The sequence below is a fragment of the Nomascus leucogenys genome, chromosome 1a (assembly GCF_006542625.1).
Source record: "Nomascus leucogenys isolate Asia chromosome 1a, Asia_NLE_v1, whole genome shotgun sequence".
In the NCBI taxonomy this organism is placed as follows: domain Eukaryota; kingdom Metazoa; phylum Chordata; class Mammalia; order Primates; family Hylobatidae; genus Nomascus; species Nomascus leucogenys.
The window spans coordinates 80785998-80808722 of NC_044381.1; the positions used below are offsets into that span (position 1 = coordinate 80785998).

At 43.5% G+C, this 22725-nt stretch overlaps 1 protein-coding gene across 2 annotated transcripts in view; it reads left to right on the forward strand.

The window, feature by feature from the left end:
• Positions 1-7313: 7313 nt before the first annotated feature.
• The window catches only part of SYNE2 (spectrin repeat containing nuclear envelope protein 2), a 376334-nt gene continuing 360922 nt past the window's right edge, over positions 7314-22725 (forward strand). For both annotated transcript variants that reach the window (XM_030811980.1, XM_030811985.1), the window contains exon 1: positions 7314-7492. The gene's annotated coding sequence lies outside the window, so the exon portion shown is untranslated. The remainder of the gene's footprint in view (positions 7493-22725) is intronic.

Consider the following 22725-nt stretch of genomic DNA (forward strand, 5'->3'; position numbering starts at 1 on the left):
TTTTGTATTATTAGTAGAGAGGAGGTTTCACCATGTTGGCCAGGCTGATCTCGAACTCTTGATCTTAGGTGATCCACCCACCTTGGCCTCCCAAAGTGCTAGGATTACAGGCGTGAGCTACCGTACCTGCCCTTTTTTTTTTTTTTTTTTTTTTTTCCTGAGACAAGGTCTGGCCCTATTGCCCAGGCTGGAGTGCAGTGGTGCTATTATGGCTCACCAGAGCCTCAACTCCTGGCCCCAAGCAATCCTCTCACCTCAGCCTCCTGAGGAGCTGGGACCTCAGGCACGCACCATTATGCTGGCTAATTTTTGTACTTTTTGGAGAGACAGGGGCTCACCATGTTGCCCAGGTTGGTCTCGAACTCCTGGGCTCAAGCCATCTGCCTGCCTCAGCCTCCCAAAGTGCTAGGATTATAGGCGAGAGCCATCCTGTGTGTAGCTGGTTTAGGTGTATCAGTGAGAAATCAAATTCATTTTTGGCCGTTCTTTCATTTTTAGCAATAGAAATATTTAAAACTATAAATTTTTCTTTAGTCACTGATTTTTTTTTACAGACTTTGATATGTATTGTTTTCATTATTATTTTTTAGAAATTATTCAAGCTCAATTTTAATTCTATTTTCCATTTCATCCAACAGTTATTTAGTAGGGCACTTTATTTATTCAGTTTTTTTTTTTTTTTTTTTTTTTTGAGACAGAGTCTCCCTCTGTTGCCCAGGCCGGAGTGTAGTGGCACAATCTCGGCTCACTGCAACCTCTGCATCCTGGATTCCTAGTGATTCTGCTGCCTCAGCCTCCTGAGTAGCTGGGACTACAGGCATGTGCCACCATGCCTGGCTAATTTTTGTATTTTTAGTAGAGACGAGGTTTCACCATGTTGGCCAGGCTGGTCTCCAACTCCTGACCTCAAGTGATCTGCCTGCTTCTGCCTCTCAAAGTGTTGGGATTACAGGTGTGAACCATGCACCTGGCCTAATAGGGCACTTTAAAATTTCCAGGTGGAAAGAACTACTTGTTTCTGTTTTTGTTACTGATTTCTAGTTTTATTATATTATTTATTTAAAATTAAAAAAAATAGAGACAAAGTCTTGCTGTGTTGCCCAGGTTGGTCTTGAATTCCCTGGCTGAAGCAATTCTCCTGTCTTGGCCTCTCAAAGTGCTGGGATTACAGGCGTGAGCCACAGCACCCAGCTTATTATATTATTTACTCACTAATTATTGTTAACTAAAATGAGCCTGATGATGTGGCTCATGCCTGTAGTACCAGTACTTTGAGAGGCCAAGGTAGGAGGATTGCTTGAGCCTAGGACTTCAAGACCAACCTGGGTAACATATAGAGACCCTGCTTTTACAAAAAAAAATAATAATAATAAATTAGTTGGGTGTGGTGGCATGTGCCTGTAGTCCTAGCTACTCAGGAGGCTGAGGTGGGAGGATCACTTGAGCCCAGGAGGTCAAGGCTGCAATAAACCATGATCATACCATTGCACTCCAGCATGAGTGACAACATGGGACCTTGTCTCAAATAAAATAAAATAAAATAAAATAAAATAAAATAAAATAAAATTTGCTTTATTTGCTTTATTCTACTATTGAAAATTTCCTTATGATATATTATAGCCAATTTTCATTGCTGACTCCATATGTGCTTGGGAAGAAAGTATGTTCTCTATTTTTTTTTTTTTTTTGAGACAGAGTCTCACTCTGTCACCTAGGGTGGAGTCCAATGGTGCAATCTTGGCTCACAGCAACCTCTGCCTCCTGGGTTCAAGTGATTCTCTTGCCTCAGCCTCCCAAGTAGCTGGGATTACAGGTGTGGGCCACCACACCTGGCTAATTTTTGTATTTTTAGTAGAGATGGGGTTTCACCATGTTGGCCAGGCTGGTCTTGAACTCATGACCTCAGGTGATCCACCCACCTTAGCCTCCCAAAGTGCTGGGATTACAGGTGTGAGCCACCATGCCCTGCCTATTTTTTTGTTTTTCTTGAGATGGAGTTTCACTCTTGTCGCCCAGGCTGGAGTGCAGTGGTGCAATCTCAACTCACTGCAACCTCTGCCTCTGGAGTTCAAGAGATTCTCCTGCCTCAGCCTCCTAAGTATCTGGGATTACAGGCGCTCACCACCATGCCTGGCTAATTTTTATATTTTTAGTAGACTGGGTTTCACCATGCTGGCCAGGATGGTCTCGAACTCTGGACTTCAGATAATCCACCTGTCTAAGCCTCCCAAATTGCTGGGATTACAGGGATCAGCCATCTCGTCTGGCCCTTTCTGTATTTTTGAGGTGTAAAGTTTACTATATATCATATCCAGGAGGTCTGTGTTATTATTTATTTATTTTTAAAGGCTTATCAAGTGAAGCAGTGGGAGTGAAGAAGGAACAAAGAAATCTGGCCGGGTGCGGTGGCTCACGCTTGTAATCCCAGCACTTTGGGAGGCCGAGGCGGGCGGATCACGAGGTCAGGAGATTGAGACCACGGTGAAACCCCGTCTCTACTAAAAATACAAAAAATTAGCCAGGCATGGTGGTGGGCGCCTGTAGTCCCAGCTACTCGGAGAGGCTGAGGCAGGAGAATGGCGTGAACCCGGGAGGCGGAGCTTGCAGTGAGCCGAGATTGCGCCACTGCACTCCAGCCTGGGTGACAGAGCGAGACTCCGTCTCAAAAAAAAAAAAGAAAAAAAGAAATCTGTAGCTGGTTGTGATCAATTAGTTGTAAACACCACTGCACTCAGACCAGCCAAGTTCTATCTATTATTAATATATTGTTTAAGTTTTCTATATCCTTGCTTAATTTGGCTGGTTAGACCTATCTTAGCCTGAGAGAGAAATGTTAATGTCTTTTATTTTTATTGTTTTTATTGTGAGCTGAGCAATATGATTAATGCACCACTTTGCATTTGAGGGTAAAACAAACAAGACATACAACAGGATTTCTTTAAATGATGCATTTATTTCAGTTAAAAACATGTCCAGGTTCTAATTCAGAGACAGACACTACCAGTTTTATTAGGCAAATACTTTAAGCCTTTAGTCTTCTCCTGTGTAAACTGAGGTCAGTTACGGAATTTTTAAAATCTAATACTTTAATTGACCTATTCAATAAAGTGCTTTTGAAATGATACTCTTCCAAGCCCCGCAGTTACTGACTGAAATAATTGCAATAATGACAGCTATCATTTGTTTAGTGCTCACTGCCCGCCGGGCTCCACGCTTGGCACTTCACGTACACAGCTCCACTGAATCACGGCATATTCCTTTTAATTTTTCCTCAATCTCTAGGATGTTGGACTATGGTTCAACTGGCAATACCAACTTGCATCTTGTTGGATGCAACTTTCTACTTTTATTAGGACAATGGTCAGAAAGAACCATTAGTCAAGGGAGCAATTAGCCAACATTTATTTCTGTTAGTTTCCAAGTTTGACAGGAAACAAGACCAGAATGAGATAAGGAGCTCTGGCCTTTACAGGGTATGATTGGACTCTTGGAAAAACAGAGCTGTTTTCTTGGCTAGCTATTTTCATCCAGGTTTATACAAGTACTCCCAAAGTGGTAAAAAATATTGCAGCCAAAGATTGTTCCTTGAGTTAGACAGAGATAGCATAACAAGGAGTGTTTAGCACTAAGTTAATCTCCTTTTGTCTTTTGCAGTAACATAGTAATGCAATAGGAATAAGTAATGAGATGGTCTCACCTTGCCTCAGATTAATGAATATTATACCTGCTTCTTCAGATAAAGAGGCTTTGTGTTGTTTTTAAATTCACTTACCCAATTGGTGAATCACTTAACATTATTATCTCCTATTACCATCAGGGTTGATAAATACATGATAGCATTGTCACACTACCACCTTCTGTGCCCATGACAGAGAATCAGTCATTAATCAACTTGTATACTTTCTTGCCAAATCTAGATGGAACCCCACAATTTTTTGAAACATGGCACCCAAGTATAAGACTGGAATTAGCTCCTAAGATAAAATCTGTTGCCATTCTTGTTTAGGCACTCAGGATGCAAGGATAAATACATGAGGGTGGGATGCAGAAATATAAATAGCAACTCTTATGCCATGAGATGGGCGACAGGGAGGAGATGCTGCCTAACTTAGAGTGGTGAATTTAGCATTTCTTTAATGGCATGAGGATAGCCAACTCTCCTGAGTTCCTTAGACCATGATTTTTGTTAGTGGCTCTTGGTTCACCTGCTCAGTACACTGTGCAAGTATATGTGGAATGTCTACTTCTGTGGTTCTCACCCATGTATCACAGCATGTTTGTGTACCGAGTCACAGATGTGCTTTCATTTTGATCAACTTGCAAAACTTATGCTTATTGCAATTGGAGTTAGCAAAGTCTCTCAGGCAGGCTATTGAGCCCAGCGCATCATTTGTTATAAAATACAGAGGCTTGATGGGGCATGGGGCATAATATGACAATATACTTTTTTTTTTTTTTTTTGAGATGGAGTTTCACTCCTGTTGCCCAGGCTGGAGTGCAACGGCATGATCTCGGCTTACTGCAATCTCTGCCTCCTGGGTTCAAGCAATTCTCCTGCCTCGGCCTCCCAAGTAGCTAGGATTACAGGCATGAGCCACCACACCTGGCTTTTTTTTTTTTTTTTTTTTTTTTTTTTTTTTTTTTTTTAGTAGAGATGGGGTTTCACCATGTTGGCCAGGCTGGTCTTGAACTCCTGACCTCAGGTGATCCACCTGCCTCGGCCTCCCAAAGTGCTGCGATTACAGGTGGGAGTCACTGCACCAGGCCGACAACATACTATGTTATCACACTATGTTTGTATTTCGGCACATGGGAGAGTGTTCATGGCAACCCTTACTGTTTCCTAGTCAGAGATGTAACCATATGAGCCATCCATTTATAGGCCCAGGGTTGTGTTTTAAAAGAAGTAGGTGTGTCTCAGTTTGGCTTAACATTAACGTTTGATTATCACTTCAAAGTACAGAGGATCTGTTTCATTGCACTTGTCGTTAGTTTAATCTGCTGATTTAAAAGTACGTATTAATTTAATATCCAAACTAGGATGGCTAAGAGACACCACAGGTGATTAGAAGGGTCTAATTAGAGACACCTAAAAATATTTTGAGACATTGTATTCTGGACTCTTTAAGGCGTACTAGACAACGTGGAGCAACAGTTCTTTCACTTCAACAAGGGCTTGTAACATAGATGCCTGGAAAGAAACAATGACTAGGAAATTGTAACATTTTCTCCAGAGACTGTTACCATTATGATTTTGCAGGATTTACTGTAAAGAAAGCAATAGACATAGAATGGAAATGAATAGAACAGAGAAGAGAAAAATAGCAGACAATGCTTTGTAGACAGCTCCACAAATCCTAGAGCCCAACTTCTCCCTAAAATTGGCTCTCTAGCTTGCAACTATCCAACCCATCAGGCAAAGTGGTTTTAGGAAAAGACAGCATATGGCCGGATGTGGTGGCTCATGCCTGTAATCCCAGCACTTTGGGAGGCCGAAGCGGGTGGATCACGAGGTCAGGAGTTCAAGACCAGCTTGGCCAACATGATGAAACCCCATCTCTACTAAAAATACAAAAATTAGCCAGGCATGGTGGCGGGTGCCTGTAATCCCAGCTACTTGGGAGGGTGAGGCAGGAGAATCACTTGAACCCAGGAGGCAGAGGTTGCAGTGAGCCAAGATTGCACCACTGCACTCCAGCCTGGGCAACAGATAAAGACTCCGTCTCTAAAAACAAAAAAAAAAACCCCAAAAACCCAGAAAGTTCTTCTTGGTTTATAGAGCTTTGTTGTGACTCAAGCCATTGTTAATAAATCATGCAAAGCTAGGTAGTCTGAGAAGTGATATCATTGGAAGGATAATCTAGGAATACAAGGAACTCTGCATTTGTGAAGAGTTGAGCTACTGACCATTAATAAAATGTGCATTTCAAATAATTTGCCTGAATCATCCTGGTACTCACAGAGGTAAACGTTTTTGAAACAATTGTTCCAAATTGTGGGTACAACTAATTTTTCCCATTAATGTATGTTTGCTGAATGCATTATCAAACGTCTAATCTCTGTTCTTTGTCATCTAGTTTGAGTCACTTAAGCAATTCAGGCAAGATTCTGTAGCCACAGACATATATATGAACTTGGAGTTTTAAGAAAAGTTAAGGCTGGATGCAGTGGCTCATGCCTGTAATCCTAGCACTTTGGGAGGCCGAGGTGGGAGGATCACTTGAGGCCAGGAGTTTGAGACTAGCTTGGGCAACATAGCCAAACCCCGACTCTAAAAAAATGCAAAAATTACCGGTATGGTGTCGTGCGCCTGTGGTCCCAGCTACTAAACGGCGGGGGGGGGGGGGATGACATGGATGAAATGGGGGCGTTGAGGCTGGAGGATATCTTGAGAGACCAGGAGGTAGAGGCTGAAGTGAGTTTAGATCGCGCCACTGTACTCCAGCCTGGGCGACAGAGTGAGACCCTGTCCAAAAAATGAAAAAGTTAAATTTGATTGTGATAGAAACTCAATAGAGAAATATTGAAAAGCCTCTGCTTCTTTATGTAATAATAGTGAGGTGCGCCTTTTATTTGGAACTTCAAGTGCCTTAGTAATACTGTAATCACAGCGCTAGAGGTAAGTGGGTGTCAAGTGACATCATCCTGGGTCCAAAGGGACTGAGTATGGGCTGGAAAATCAAACTGGCACCTGCAAGACGCAGTTCCAAGGATGCAGTTCGCAGTGAGTTTTCAGACCTGGATGATGTATGCCGCGTCGGACAACTGAGACAGCTCTCCACTTCTCCTCATCCAAGGGGAAGGAGGAACCCAGTTATCTGCATTAACAAACGCCTCCCCTTCTCTCCAGTTACCCCAAGATCCGGACCACACTACGAAATACGGATCCAGATTTTAAAGGCCTTCGAAGCCAAAGTCCTCGTTTTACAAAGAGCCCACGGGGTGAAATGACTTGCTCATGGTCTGGTAGCTAATCGCAGATCTGCTCTGTAACTCCTACTTCCAAGATCCAGGAATCTACGGGTGTTGGAGAAGACCCCTGCTGAAATCGTCCAGAAGAGCTTTGTGAGGGAGCTTGTGACTCCTGTTCACCCAGCCCCGGGTAAGAAAAGGGTCGTGAACCTGCACTGCGAGGTGGTCTCTCCCTCACACCACCTCTGATGTCCCAAAACACGGGGAGAAAGTTGCCCGCCCCGGGCTGCGGCGGGGCCTGCTGCTCCGCCCCGGCGCTGGCGGGCGCGCCCCACACTGGCCGCCGAGGGGCGAGCGCGGGACCCGGAGGCGGGCGGCGGGCGGGGAAGGCGCGGGGCGTGGTTTGCCGCTTTCCGAGCGCCAAGGAGCGGAGCGCGCTCAGCTGCGCCCGGAGCCTTCGGCCGGACCTGAAAAAGCGAGAGGGAGAGCGAGCAAAAGGCGCGATCCAGAGAGCCAGGCAAGCGGGGCGCCGACCTCGGGCGGCCCTGGCCCGCGCCCTTGCCCCTCGGCCGGGCGGACGGTGGGTGAGCGCGGCCGCGGGGCCCCAGCACCCCGGTGCGCCACGGAGAGAGTGGGAGGGAGGGGAAGGGGCGGGGGCGAGAGAGGGAAAGGTCTCTGAGCCGGGGGCGGGGGCGGCGGGAGACGGGAAGCGACCCGATGCCGGGGTCCGAGCCGGGCCACGGGAAACTTTGCTCGGGTGGGGAGAGCGGGGTGCGCGGAGGGCGCCGCAAACTTGTCAGCGGGCGGGGCGCTCCGGGTATTGGAGCGAGCGCCAGCGGGTGGCGTTTGTCTCTCCGGGTTCTTTGTGTCACCTCCGGGCCCCAGCCCGCCGGTCCGCCCGGCTCGGGCAGGCGCTGCGCGGGAGGCTGTGCCCGGGTGCCCCGGCCGCCCCCTCCCGGGCCCAGGCCCCAGCGCTCGAGGGCCGCTGATTGTTTTCATTCCTCGCGTCACGCCTGGGCGGGAAAGATTTTGAACGCCGCGTGAGCTGGAAGGCGGACAGCCGCGGCGCAGAGATTGCAGGATCGTGGGCGGTGCGGTGCTCGCCCCGGGGACCCGGGAACCCGCGGGTCGGGGCGCACCGGGGCTGGAGAGGGCGCGGGGAGGCGGCCAGGGCACTGGAGGGGCGGCGGCGGGTGCGGCAGCCTAGCGCCTCCGCGGGGGCGGGGGCGCTCGGACGGCCGGGATTATAATTCCATTTTGATTGCTTGGGGTCTTTGTTGTCTGAAATTGCCTTTAGGGTCTGACGGTGGCACCTTCTCCTCCTTAGGTTATTTTTCTTCTGTTGAAAAGGGCGGGGCGGGGGCTGTGTATGGAATTAGTGCTGCTGGGAACATTAGCGCCTTATTTGATGGAGGCTGAGAAGTCCTGTATTGCATTCGCGTTTGTGGAAGCCCGCTGTTTCGGAAAGTTATTTCCCCCTCCCTCCGTGAAAGGGAGCGTCTGAGCTGGACGCCGCAGGCACGATTGTGTACAAGCACCGGCATGTCGGAGCCAACCCGTGAGGGTTCTTTCGAGCCGCTCCACACTTGGCATCGCTTTTTTTTTTTTTTGAGTTTGTTTTATTTGAAGCAACTTTTGTCTGCTTTTCTAGAAGTTCCGAAGGCTTCGTTGCAGATACTATGTGGTTATGCTAGCATGGGTTCGATCAGTTTTAGAGGTGGGGAATACAATTAAACCGTGCCGGGCTACACCTGGCCTTCTCACCACTCCAGTACCTGCCGCTGAGACATCGTAAACATGTTCAGAGGAGAGTGTTCAGCTTTTATGGGATGAATATTTGGTGTGTTTTCATGCTTTAATGCTTGGCTCCTTCTCCAAGTTGTCTTCCTGGAAAGCTGTGGAGACTCTCAAGGGCTTTTCCTGAGACAATTACTGAACGGCTTTAGCCGGGCCAGCCCCCTGGGGCGGTGGGAACAGGTGTAATCCTCATTAAGTTTTTTCGTGGTGAAGAATGGAGATGTCAAAATAAGTAAAAAGTGGAAATGTTTAGGTCTTTGTCCACATGTTTGAATTAACAAAGCTTATCTGAATTTAAAAAAAAATCAAACTCAAACCACTTTTGGTCAGCTAGCCTTAAAATTGTTTGAAAAATCATGTGAATAAATTTACCAAATTATAAATTTTTTAGCATTTCAGTGGATTCCTGTTAATTACGTTGTAGGATATTGCAGACTGTTTAGAGAACTGAGTCACAATGAGGTTATTCTGAGTAGTGCTCTCACTAGCATAAGGTGAGAGTTAATGTAAAATTTAAAAACTGAATGAATCACATTTTAATAAGGGAACGGGTGAAAAGCAATTGGTTCATTTTTCATTATCATATTTTTCATTACTTATATGTTTTAAATATATATTTTCAATAATTTCACAAAGTTATTTATTCATTTACTCAAACTCCTGCATATATGCCAGCCACTGTGCTGGCTTCTGGGGATCTGAATAATAATAGTTACTCCTTATAGAATGCTTATTTTGTACCAGTAGATACTTTACATAGATTACCTTTTTACCTTTTTCATCTATAAGTATTTATTGAGTACCTACAATGTATTGTGCTGGGTGTTGGGGTGATAGTGATGCACAAGACAGTCGTGATTCCTGCCCTTATCTAGGTGGGGAATCTAGGCAGGAAATAAAATATATTGCTGAACTAGTAGCAGGTTTTGAAAGGTAAATCAGATCACATCATTATTCTGTTCAAAACCCTCCATTGGCTTCCTGTCTGTCTCTGAGTGAATGGCAAAGACCTGACAGTGGCTCCCAGAACAACCTCTTTTGGCTTCCCTGCCTCTCCATGCTGTTACTTTCCTATCTTATCTGTTGCTCTCCTCTCTACTCGAGTGTCTACAGCCAAACCAGCTTTCTTGCTGCATGAGGGCCTTTGGACTTGCTGTGCGCTGCCTGGAATGACCCCCTGTCCCTGGCTCCCATATCTCTAATGGCTCTTGTTGATCTGACCCCCTTCACTTCTTTACTTGATGTTATTTTGTCAGTGAGCCTTCACTAACCTCCAAACTTAAAATCACAACCACCCTCGCGACTCCCATTCCTCCTTTCATAAGTTATTATTTTTCCTCCATAGCACTTATGGCTGCCTACCATATCATATGTTGCTAGTTTATTGTCTGTCTTTTTCAGGAGATTTTATATCCTTCAGAACTGTATCAGAGCTGTTTTATTCACTGTTACATCTTCAGAATCTGGAACAGTAACTGGCATATAGTAGGTCCTCAATAACTTGAATGAGTGTTGAGTGGAAAGAAGGGTACAACAGAGTGCTGGGACATAGACTAACCAAGGCCTCCTAGAATATTGGTGAGAAGGCCTCTAGGTGGAAGTGACATTTAACCGAGACTTGAAGATGAGAAGGAGCTAGCCATGTTGTTGTGGCATAAGAGGTTGTAGAGAGGAGACAGGCATGGAAGAAGATCCAGCAGAGAGATAGGATGCTCAAAGGCCTCCAGGCAGGAAAGAGTTAGGTGGTGTGTGGATTTATTGGAACTAAGAGGTCATTGTGGCTGAGCAGTGTCAAGTCAAGGGAGGGTGGGACTAAATGACAGAGTGGAAATCAGGTGTCAGATCATGCAGGGTCTTTCTGGAGAAATTAACATGGAATCCTCATATGTAGCCTATTAGCCCTTTTTATGGTTTAAAAAACTGGGCATCAGGGAGATTGAATAACTTTCTGAGATTATGCAGTAGGTGAGTGGCAGTGCCTAGAATACAAAGCCAGGCTCTCAGATTCTAACAAACCTGTATTTGACCACTGTGTCAAGATCAAAACACATAGTTCCTATCCTGATGAAGCTGTTAGTCTAGTGGGAAGACAGGCTATTGCAGTATACACATGTACTCCTGGGGGCTGTGGGAGGAGGGAAGCCTCTAGTTCTGCCTGGGAGTGGGATAGGCCAAATTGGAAACAATACAATCATTTTTCCTTTTTTATTATTATGAGATCTTTCAGATTGGCAACATCTTAATTAATAATATTAAATACAATAGCCTATTCTCTGAGTCTTCACTGTATGTTCCCCTCCTTTTTTTCTTTTTAAAGACAAAATACTTGCTTTCACATGTACAAAGGATCTGTGTCATATGCCTCCTTTCCTACTTTCATCAAATAAAAGATTATGTCTGGAGTAGTGTAGATTCACTTATTTTATTTTTTTGAGACAAGGTCTCGTTCTATCACCCAGGCTGGAGTGCAGTGGTGCGACCATAGCTCACTGTAGTCTCTACCTCCTGGGCCCAAGCGATTCTCCCACCCCAGCCTCCCAAGTAACTGACTACAGGTGCGCACTACCATGCCTGGCTAATTGTAAAATTTTTTGTAGAGAAGAGGTCTCACCATGTTGCCTAGGCTGGTCTCCAACTTCTGGCCTCAAGTGATCCGTCTACCTCAGCCTCCCAAAGTGCTGGATTACAGGCATGAGTCTGCCCTTGGCCTCGTGTTTACATTTGAGAAGTTTTTGACTTATGTATAGACCTGTGAAACTGTCTCCCTGTAGCTCCTTGCTATACCCTGAATCCCTCTTCCTCATACAACCAATGATAGCTTTCTGTCTCTGTGGATTAGTTTGTGTTTTTAGAATTTTATGTAAATGGAATCATGTAGTAAGTTCTCTTCTTTGCCTGGCTTTTGCTTAGCATAATTATTTCGAGACGCATCCACATGGTATCAATAGTTGATTCGTTTTTATTGTTAAGTAGTACTCCTTTGTACTGATAGACCCCAGTTCATTTATCTTTTCACCCATTGATAGACATTTAGGTTGTTTCTGGTTTTGGGCTATTAAAAATAAAGCTGCCATGAACATTATACACAGTCTTTGCATGCATATCTTTCATTTCCCCTGGGTAGATGTCTAGGAGTAGAACGACTAGATCCTATGGTAGGCATATGTTTAACTTTTCAAAGAACTACTATACTTTTCCAAAGTGGTTATATAATATAACCAAAATAGTCTGTGAGGGTTCCAGTTGCTCCAAATCCTTGCCAACAGTTGGGGTGGTCAGGCTTTTATAGCCATTCTGTTGGGTGTGTAGTGACACCTCATTGTGGTTTTAATTTCCATTTCCCTGATGACTAATGACGTTGAGCATCATTTCATGTGCTTATTTACCATCCACATATATTCTTTGTTGAAGTGTCTGCTCAAATTTTTGGCCCGTTTTCTTGCATTGTTTTCCTTCTTATTGAGTTTTGAGAGTTCTTTGTGTATTCTGGATGCAAGTCATTTGTCACGTATAAGATTTGCAAATATTTCCATTCAGTCTTATCTTAGTCCATTTTGTGCTGCCATTACAGAATACCACAGATTGGGTAATTTATAATGAACAGAAATTTATTGGCTCATGGTTCTAGAATCTGGGAAGTCTAAGATTGATGGGGCGACATCTGGTGAGAGCATTTTTGCTGTATCATTACATGACAGAAGGGCAAAGAGAGGGTGTGAAAGAAGCAAACTGGAGCTGTTTTATTATTTTTATTTTATTATTTATTTATTTATTTAAGACACAGTCTCACTCTGTCACCCAGGCTGGAGTGCAGTGACACAGTCTCAGCTCACTGCAGCCTCTGCCTCCTGGGCCCTAGTGATTCTTGTACCTTAGCCTCCTGAGTAGCTGGGATTACAGGTGTGCGTCTCCACACCGGCCTTTTTTTTTTTTTTTTTTTTGTATTTTTAGTAGAGACAGGGTTTCACTGTGTTGGCCAGGCTGGTCTTGAACTCCTGGCCTCAAGTGATCTGCCCGCCTTGGCCTCCCAAAGTGCTGGGATTATAGGCATGAGCCACTGCACCCAGCCTTTTTGTTTTTTTTTGTTTTGTTTTTTGAGACAGTGTCTCCCTGTGTTGCCCAGGCTGGAGTGCAGTGGCTTGATCTCAGCTCACTGCAACCTCTGCCTCCCAGGTTCAAGCGATTCTCCTGCCTTAGCCTCCTGAGTAGCTGGGACTCCAGGTGCGTGCCACCACTCTCAGCCTGATTTATTCCTTTACAAGGAACCCACTCCTGCGATGATGACATTAATCCATTAATGACAGCAGAGCCCTCGTAACCTATCACCTGATGAAAGTTCCATCTCTTAATACTGTAATATTGTAACAGTATTGCCTCTTAATAATGTTACAATGGCAATTAAATTTCACCAGAGTTTTGGAGGGGACATTTAAACCATAGCAAATTTATTATATTCTCTTAACAATATCTTTTGAAGATACTGTTCTTAATTTTGATGAAGTACAATTTGTCAATTTATTCTTTATGGGTTGTACTTTTGGTATTATATCTAAGGAATCTGCCTAATTCAAAGTCAAAAAGCCTTTCTCCTATGATTTTTTTCTAAAATTTTTATAGGTTTTGGTTTAACATTTAGGTTCATGTACTTTAATTTTTGTTTATGGTGTGAATATGGGTGGAAGTTTACCCCACCTATTCCAGGAACACTTGGTAATTTTTGGAGAGAGTGTCTGGAAACCATGTCTGGTGTAGGGACGAGGGGTATTTGTTCCCAGCATCTAGTGGGCAGAGGTCTAGGATGCTGCTAGACACCCTACGGTGGATAGGTGAGATCCTCTCAATAGAGAATTATTTAGCCAAAGTGTTAGTAGTGCCAGGGTTGAGACACTCTAGGCTTGAGGTTTATTAATTTTATTGACTTCCATGAACCAGCTATTGGTTTCATTGATATCGTTTAATATTTTTCTATTTTCTCTTTAATTGATTTTCACTCAAATCTTTATTTATTCTTCTCTTCTACTTTTGGGTTTAATTTGTTCTTATTCCAGTTTCCTTAGGTCATTGATTTGTGACTTCTTTTCTGATATAGGTGTTTAGTCTTTTAAATTTATTCCTCAGTACTACTTTAGTGACATCTCACAAATTTTGATATGGTGTGATTTTATTTGTATTTAGTTAAAAATACTTTTAAAATTGGCCGGGCGTGGTGGCTTACACCTGTAATCCCAGCACTTTGGGAGGCCAAGGCAGGCGGATCACGAGGTCAAGAGCTCGAGACCAGCCTGGCCAACATAGTGAAACCCCATCTCTACTAAAAATACAAAATTAGCTGGGTGTGGTGGCACATGCCTGTAATCCCAGCTACTTGGGAGGCTGAGGCAGGAGAATTGCTTGAACTCGGGAGGTGGAGGTTACAGTGAGCTGAGATCATGCCGCTGCAGTCCAGCTTGGGCAACAGAGCAAGACTCTGCCTTGGGAAAAAGAGAAAACAAAGAAGCAAGTCACTATGTGCAGCCTGCACTAAAGGAGTGGACTGCACTCCTTTCCTCCCTCGTTTCTCTTTTCTTTCTCTCTTTCTCCCTTCTCCCCTTCCCTTCCCTTCCCTTCCCTTCCTTCCCTTCCCTTCCCTTCCCTTCCCTTCCCTTCCCTTCCCTTCCCTTCCCTTCCCCTTCCCTCCCCTTCCCTCCCCTTCCTCCTGTCTGTCTGTCTGTCTAGCTTTGTCGCCCAGCCGGCTGGAGTGCAGTGGCACGATCTTGGCTTACTGCAACCTCTGCCTCTCTGGCCCAAGTGATCTACCTGCTTTGGCCTCCAAAAGTACTAGGATTATAAGTGTGAGCCTCTGTGCCTGGCCTAGAAACTAATTTTCTTAAACTAAATCCACTAAATTATCATAAAGCAGACCATTACTGTTACAGAAACATATTTTAGAATACTGCAGAGTATTACAATATTCAGAGGACCTGCACTTGGAGAACCCTCCCCTCCAGACAGGCTCTGCAGGGTGCACTGCCTCCTTTTCTTTCCTCTGGGCTGCATTAGGAGGAGGGAGATGAATGGGGAGAAGGAATCAGTCTTCCTGTGTTGACATTTTCCAAACCCTGAGAAACGTTGAGTTGAAAGATAAGTGTGAAAGCATCTTTCTTTTGATGGTGTGTGAGATGAAAAGCACTTGCTAATAGCCCCTCAGGTCAAAGTAACACATCTGACAAAAAGGAGCCTCAAGCTTTTGCTCGTCAGTGTCCATATTTGATTGGAAACTTCAATCTGAGATTTGGTGCTTAGATTTTTCTAGAATTTGCCAATTACTTGTTGCTCTGGTTCCAGCTGACTTTTAGTCTCCCTTTGGGTACTACCACTGGGTGCCGTTTGTTATCAGTGAGTAGCTCTTCTCTATCGGGCTGTGTAAATGTACCCCTATTTAATTCATTCAACAAATTATTTTTTAAATACTTACTGAATCTGGGCTCTGACACACAGATAAAAGTCAATGTCTCTTGCCACTAGTAAAGCTGTCTAGAAGCAGAAAGGCCCATAAGCAGAGGAACATGCAATCTCAGTGGGGTAACTGGTAGTCACTGCAGTGGAAACATGAGCAGGGCAAAGCATGGTCAGCTAGAGCAGTGGTTCTCAAAGTACGGTCCGGGGACCAGGAGCAGCCAACCTATTGAGTATAACCTTGACAGTGGGGCCCAGCAATCTGTGTTTAATAAGCCTTCTAAGTGATTCTGATGCATGCTCCAGACTGTGAACCATGGGCATAGAGGATTAGACAATCTTTGGGATTTTTTCCAGCTCTTCAAGTCTATGCATATGGTTAAGAAATGTGATATTTACCCCATTGTATTTTTTTTTTTTTTTTGAGACGGAGTCTTGCTCTGTTGCCCAGGCTGGAGTGCAGTGGCACAATCTCGGCTCACTGCAACCTTCGCCGCCTGGGTTCAAGCGATTATCCTACCTCAGACTCCTGAGTAGCTGGGATTACAGGTGCGTGCCACCACGCCCAGCTAATTTTTGTATTTTTAGTAGAGATGGGGTTTCACCATGTTGGTCATGCTAGTCTCGAACTCCTGACCTCGTGATCCGCCTGCCTCGCCCTCCCAAAGTGCTGGGATTACAGGCATGAGCCACCGCACCTGGCCCCACCCCATTGTATTTTAAGAGCATTAGTTGGCACTAATATCATATAAAACATTAATTGCAATGTAGGCTGGGCACTGTAGCATATGCCTGTAATCCCAGCATTTTGGGAGGCTGAGGCGGGAGGATCACATGAGCCCAGGAGTTTGAGACCAGCCTGGGCAACATAGTGAGACCCCAATCTCAAAAAAAAAAAAAATTAGCTGGGCTATGGTGGTGCATGTTTGTAGTCCCAGGTACTAGGGAGGCTGAGGTGGGAGGATCGTCTGAGCCTGGGGGATTGAGGCTGCAGTGAGCCGTGAGAGACCCAGTGAGACCCCGTCTAAAAAGAAAAAAACGAATGTAGGTAAAACAAATTCAGTTTTACTATATGTGTTGCTGAAGTGAGCACATAAAACAAATTCAAAATGATACAGTTATGTTTGACAGTGGAGCAATAGTAAATTGGATTTAAAAAACTTTATTATGAAGAATTTCAAATATATTCAAAACCAGAGATAATAGTAAAATGTACTATTGCATAACGATTACCCAGAATGAATATTATTAAATCCTGTCAATCTGGTCTTACCCATGTCCTCACATATCCCACCCGTGCTGGATTATTTTGAAGCAAATTTCATACATTATATCATTTTATCCTTAAATAATTGGATTTTAAATTATTTGAGATATTAAAGTGCTAGAAATGAATTTGAAACCGAATCATATGTAGCCATTTCCTGGTTTCCCTTACATTATAGATAAAACTTATCTGGAGCTAATTTACACAAAAGGTGGATAAAACAAAACAACAGTTGGACACATGTACATATATTCCTATTTGCATAACACCTATCAAAAGTAAGTATACTTTTTTTGTTGTTGAGGCGAAGTCTTGCTCTGTCACCCAGGTGGGAGTGCAGTGTGGTGTGATTATGGCTCATTGCAGCCTCGACCGCCTTGGCTCAAGTGATCCTCCAGCCTCGTGTTTTGATATTTTGTAGAGACCGAGATCTCACTGTGTTGCCCAGGCTGGTCTCAAACTTCTGGGCTCAAGAAATCCTCCTGCTTTAGCCTCCTAAGGGGCTGGGATTAGAGGCGTGAACCACCGTGCCTGGCAAAAATAAGTATACTTGTCACTACCGGGAATACATTTTATTAAAACATTTTATTTACTGTCATTATGTTAGCAATATGTGCATTCTACTTATAGATAATATTCTAGAATAGTAAGAAAGACTATACACGCATGCCCTGCCAAAATTGAATTATTGCACATGAAGGGGAAATTTTAATTTGAAAGGCAGGTTTTTAGGAAGGTAGATATTAGAAGGTTTTGGGGCAGTTTTTTTTTTTTTTTTTGGAGACAGAGTCTCACTCTGTTGCCAGGCTGGAGTGCAGTGGCGTGATCTTGGCTCACTGCAGCCTCTGCCTCCTGGGTTCAAGTGATTCTTCTGCCTCAGCCTCCTGAGTAGCTGGAACTATAGGCATGCACCACCACACTTGGCTAATTTTTGTATTTTTAGTAGAGATGGAATTTCACCATGTTGGCCAGGCTGGTCTCAAACTCCTGGCCTCAAGTGACCTGCCCGCCTCAGCCTCCCAAAATGCTGGGATTATGGGCCTGAGCCACCATGCCTGGCCTTGGGGCAGATTTTTAATATATGTAAATTAAGAATTCTCACTACTCATTTCAGCAGTTATGTTGCCTCATTTGGAAAGAAAAGGTATTCAGCATGTGGGGATGCATAATACATTTTAAAAATCCATTCATCTTAGTCAATGTGCTCCATGCTGTCTTTTTTTCAAGGTTAGAGATAACACATTCAGTAGGAGATCAGGTTATGGGATAGTTCATGTTTGGAGAGGGGACAGAATTGATTTACAGACATACCACCTGTTTTCTCCTACTTTGGCTTTGGAGGACAAGTTGTGGTATCCTGAGGAAAAGCTGATTGTATCACTTATGACTGAGATTTTCATCTTTACCCGCTTCTGTGTGATACATGAATTAATGGGTCATACCATAGGAGTTAGCTAATTTTCATTTTAAAATATTACTCAGAAGATATTTTATCTTAATTGTACATTTCAACAACATAAATAAGCTGTTCAAGACTGTCTCACATGCCTCCAAAACAAATAAAAACCCCCCACAACTCAAATGCATATAAGCTGTTACTACAGTATAATGGTGGGTTATAGCTGGTGTGTATGATGGGATTGTTGATAGAATAATGCATATTAGAGCTTTTAGTTCAAAAATTTGAGATAGTGATTCAGAAAGAAAAAAAGGAATGATTATCATGAATTCTGTTTATTAGAATTCTGTTTATTAGAGTTAAAGATGTTTTTTTTTATTTTTATTATCATTATTTTTTTGAGATAGAGTTTCACCCTTGTTGCCCAAGCTGGAGTGCAGTGGTGTGATCTCAGCCAACTGCAACCTCCACCTCCCGGGTTCAAGCAATTCTCCTGCCTCAGCCTCCTGAATAGCTGGGATTACGGGCGCACGCCACCACACTCGACTAATTTTTTGTATTTTTCACAGAAACGGGATTAGCCAGGCTGGTCTCGAACTCCTGACCCCAGGTGATCCACCTGCCTCGGCCTCCCAAAGTGCTGGGATTACAGGTGTGAGCTATGGCGCCCGGCCAAGATGCGTTTTATTATTTGCACTTGTGTATTGGCAAAGAAAATAGGTTTCTAAGCTTGCTCTTGTTAGAATATCCTTTGTAGTCACTCATTTGATGACGTTGAGTAAGAATCTTTCCTTTGTTAATACATCTTTGTTTAAAAGAAAATAAGTTACCTTTGTAGTCTTTGTACATTTTTCTTTGCAGAAAGTTTCCCCTCTGCTGGGTAATAATTAATTTTATAAAAGTGTTTAATCCAGTACTGATTATATTCCCTTCTGAGCTGGATGAAAAGAAACTTCTGAATATTTGTAACCACAGATTGATGATTTGGTTACAAAGACTCTCTGTTGGTGATGGTTTCTGAGAACTGGAAGGTAAGCTTGTTCCTTGGGTGAGTCATCATGTTGTCTTGCAGTCGGTCATGTGTTTTCTTAGCAACTGCTGTTATTTCAGGTTTGAGCAGGGTGAGCATGTTTTGAAATGATCCAACAGATTCTTTTAGGTTATATATGGCTGCTAAATCTTATACATTTACTATTACTATTATGTGTATCACAAGGAGTGAAGGATTGGATTCTTTTTCTATCTCTACCTTCTAAATCATTTCTCTTCTAATTTGTTTTTCAGGGGTAGTGAGGACAGGGAGTGGTAAAAAAGGAGAAAAATAAATGAATCTGGGATATCATGAGTCTGCCTGTTTATGCCCCTGGACTAGAGCAGAACCAAAAGGACCTCCATGTGCTGATAGGATTAAATATGATTTCCTGGGGTGTTGATCTTGAGTAATACCCATGTGCATACATTCTAAAGGAACAAGTGAATTTTAGAAATGTCTGTGGTATGGTGTAGTGGTTAAAAGCATGGCTTCTGAAATCAGCCTGACCCCTGGTTCAAATTCTAGCTTTGCCATGTACTAGAGGTGTTATTTTGGGCAAATTACTTAACCTCTCTGAGTAGAGTTTCCTCATCTGTAAAAGTGAAACTAAAATCCCATGTACTTATATTACTGAGATAATACAGGTAACAGACAGCATAGTACCTACAGAACACATGGTAACAAATGCTAGTTATTACATTCAGTTCAAGGGTGCAGTACACAAGGGGCTAGGTATCAGGTGTTTAGGGGACAGTCAGAAATGAATCATATATGAGCCCTAATTCTTCAGGAACTGGGGGAGATGACCTTGTAAACAAGTCACTGTAGTATCATCTAGAATGGAAGAAGTGCCAACTGCAGTACAAGCTGTGGTGCATAAAGCAAGTGATGCCAACTTTGGGGAAGTTAGGGCTAATTTTGTAAAACATTTGCCATTTGAGCTGAGGGTGTATTGCCAGGCCTAGAATGATGAGTAGGGCTTTTATGGGTGGAGAGTGGAGGGGAATAGATTGTGGGCTCAAGAAAAGCGCAGGGTTAATGGCAGGGTGTGGTGGGAGAGATGGCTGGATAGATGATTTGTGGTTAGGTTTTGGAGGGTTTTTCACACACAAGTGTTCGGACTATATTCTCATGGTCAGTGGGGAACCAAAGCAGGTGTTTGGTGTGAGCTGTGTTTCACAATAATGTTTTGAAAGATGTATTAGAGAGGCAGGGAGTCCAATTACAGGGATGTTTCAGAAATTCAGGTGAGTGATGAAGACATTTGGAGAATAGTCAGAGGGGATTAAAAGGAGATAGAAGACAGACAATTCGAAACTAGGTGCCAAAGGCAATGTTCATGCCATTACTTGAGAGAGAGAGAAAATACAGGAGGAGAAGGTATGGGACAAATTGGATAGTCCAGCAATGGAGTGGGCTAATGGGTCTTGTGAGCTCAACGATTAGTGGGAGATCTATCCGGCAGTTGGAAATTCAGTTCTGAAAGAAGGAAGCTAACATTTATTGTGCACCCACTGTGTCTCAGGTTTTATGCTAAGCACCTTAGCAAATTATTTATTGGGAGCAGTTTTTTTTTTTTTTTTGAGACCAAGTTTCGCTCTTGTTGCCCAGGCTCAAGTGCAGTGGTGCGATCTCAGCTCACTGCAACCTCCGCCCCCTTCCCCCCCACCTCCGTTTCAAGCGATTCTCCTGCCTCAGCCTCCGGAGTAGCTGGGATTACAGGTGCCCGCCACCACGCCTGGTTAATTTTTATATTTTTAGTAGAGATGGGGTTTCACCATGTTGACCAGGCTTCAGGAGATCCACTTCGGCCTCCCAAAGTGCTGGGATTACAGGCATGAGCCACCATGCCTGGCCAGAAATAGTATTTTTAAGATGAAAAAGTAGGGGCTCAGAAGAGACGTGATATTTAAACATCAACTTTAATTTTAAAGCACTTGTCATTTTTATCTTTTCTCTTTAAGCTCAGAAGAATGGATAAATGAGTGAGTACTGGAGGCAGCGAGCAGGCTGCTCTCTGGGACACTTTTCATCAGTTTCCACCTCAGGCTTTCACTATGAGGAGAGAATAGCTCTTTAACTGTGTGGTTCTCCTTGTTACCTGAAGAGTGTCAAGGGAGTTTCATTCTCCATTTTGTTTCTCAAGTTCTAATATTCCTTTCCCTTCAGAGCTGCTTGAAGGGTAATGTCCTTTAACATTTTTCTCTCTTGTTTCTGATGAAATGGAAACATTTGTTTTGGAGTGGGTAAAAACATAATGTCTTGTTTTAGTTCAATTGGAGAGGCCAAAGAGGCAGAGAGAATGTTGCTCTTTTCCTTAATGGTGTCCCCTTTATTAGATAATGAAATGTGTAATCCTTATGCCAAGCTCATGGATGCAGATGAAAATTAAGTCTGATGAGACTTTGAATGCCTTTTAAGGAATTTTTGTTATTACAAAAACCCCAGCACACACACACATGGACACATGCACACATGCACATATGGGCAAAAGCCCTTCCCCATATTACTTTCATTTTCCATTCTTGCAGTCTCTCTTCCTAGAGATAATTGCTATGGACAATTGTATGTTTATCTTATTTAAATGTTTCTGACACATGGAACCTTGGGAATAATTAGGCAAAGTAGCTAGAATTTGACCTTTTTCCTTTTCACCTAGGTATTTGATATCAGGGTTTATTACTAAGATTTAATAAATATGGGTTCTTCTTTTTTTTTTTTTTGTTTTTGTTTTTAAGGCAGGGTCTCACTCTGCGGTCCAGGCTTGAGTGCAGTGGCATGATCTCGGCTCACTGTACCTTCTGCCTCCTGAGCTGAAACAATCCTCTCACATCAGCTTCCTTAGCAGCTGGGACTACAGGTGTGCACCACCACGCCTGGCTAATTTTTGCGTTTTGTGTACAGATGGGGTTTTGCCATGTTACTCAGGCTTGGGTTCTTATTTTTGACTGTGGTTTTGAAAGCCCCATAAATATAAAATTTAACTTACTTTAAATGCTGTTAGATCACCTTTCAAATCACCAATATACCTAGGGTTATAATTTAAAGACCTTGTGCATCTCATTTGTTGCTAAACCAGTTCTGTTAGTTAATTTATTACCCAAGTTTGCCAGTTAACTGCAACAGTGGGCAAAAAGCTGCTTTTTCTTTCTTTTTTTCTTTTTTTAGACAGTCTTACTCTGTAGTCCATGCTAGAGTGCAGTGGCATGATTATAGCTCACTGCTGCCTCAAACTCCTGGGCTCGAGCAATCTTCCCACCTTAGTCTCCCAACACAGGCTCATGCCACCACGTACAGCTAATTAAAGCAATTTTTTTTTCAAGAGATGGGGTCTTGCTATATTGCCCAGGTGGGTTTTGAACTCCCAGACTCAAGTGATCCTCCTGCCTCAACCTCCCAAAGGGCTGGGATTATAGGCATGAACCACCTTGGCTGGCTGGCTGGCTTTCTTTCTTTCTTTCTTTTTTTCTTTCTTTCTCTCTCTCTTTCGTTCTTTTTATTCTTTTTATTATTTTTTTGAGACGGAGTCTCACTCTATCATCCAGGCTGGAGTGCAGTGGCGTGATCTTGGCTTGCTGCAGCCTTCACCTCCTGGGTTCAAGTGATTCTCCTGCCTCAGCCTCCTGAGTAGCTGGGACTACAGGTACATGCCACCACACCCGGCTAATTTTTGTGTTTTTAGTAGAGACAAGGTTTTGCCTTGTTGGCCAGGCTGGTATCAAACTCCTGACCTCAGGTGATCCAGCTGCCTCGGCCTCCCAAAGTGCTGGGATTACAGGCATGAGCCACCACACCTGGCCCTTTCTCTTTTTTTTTTTTTTTTTTCAGAGGAGGAAGGGCACAGAAGAACTGAGAATAGAAATTAACATAGGTCAATTTTAG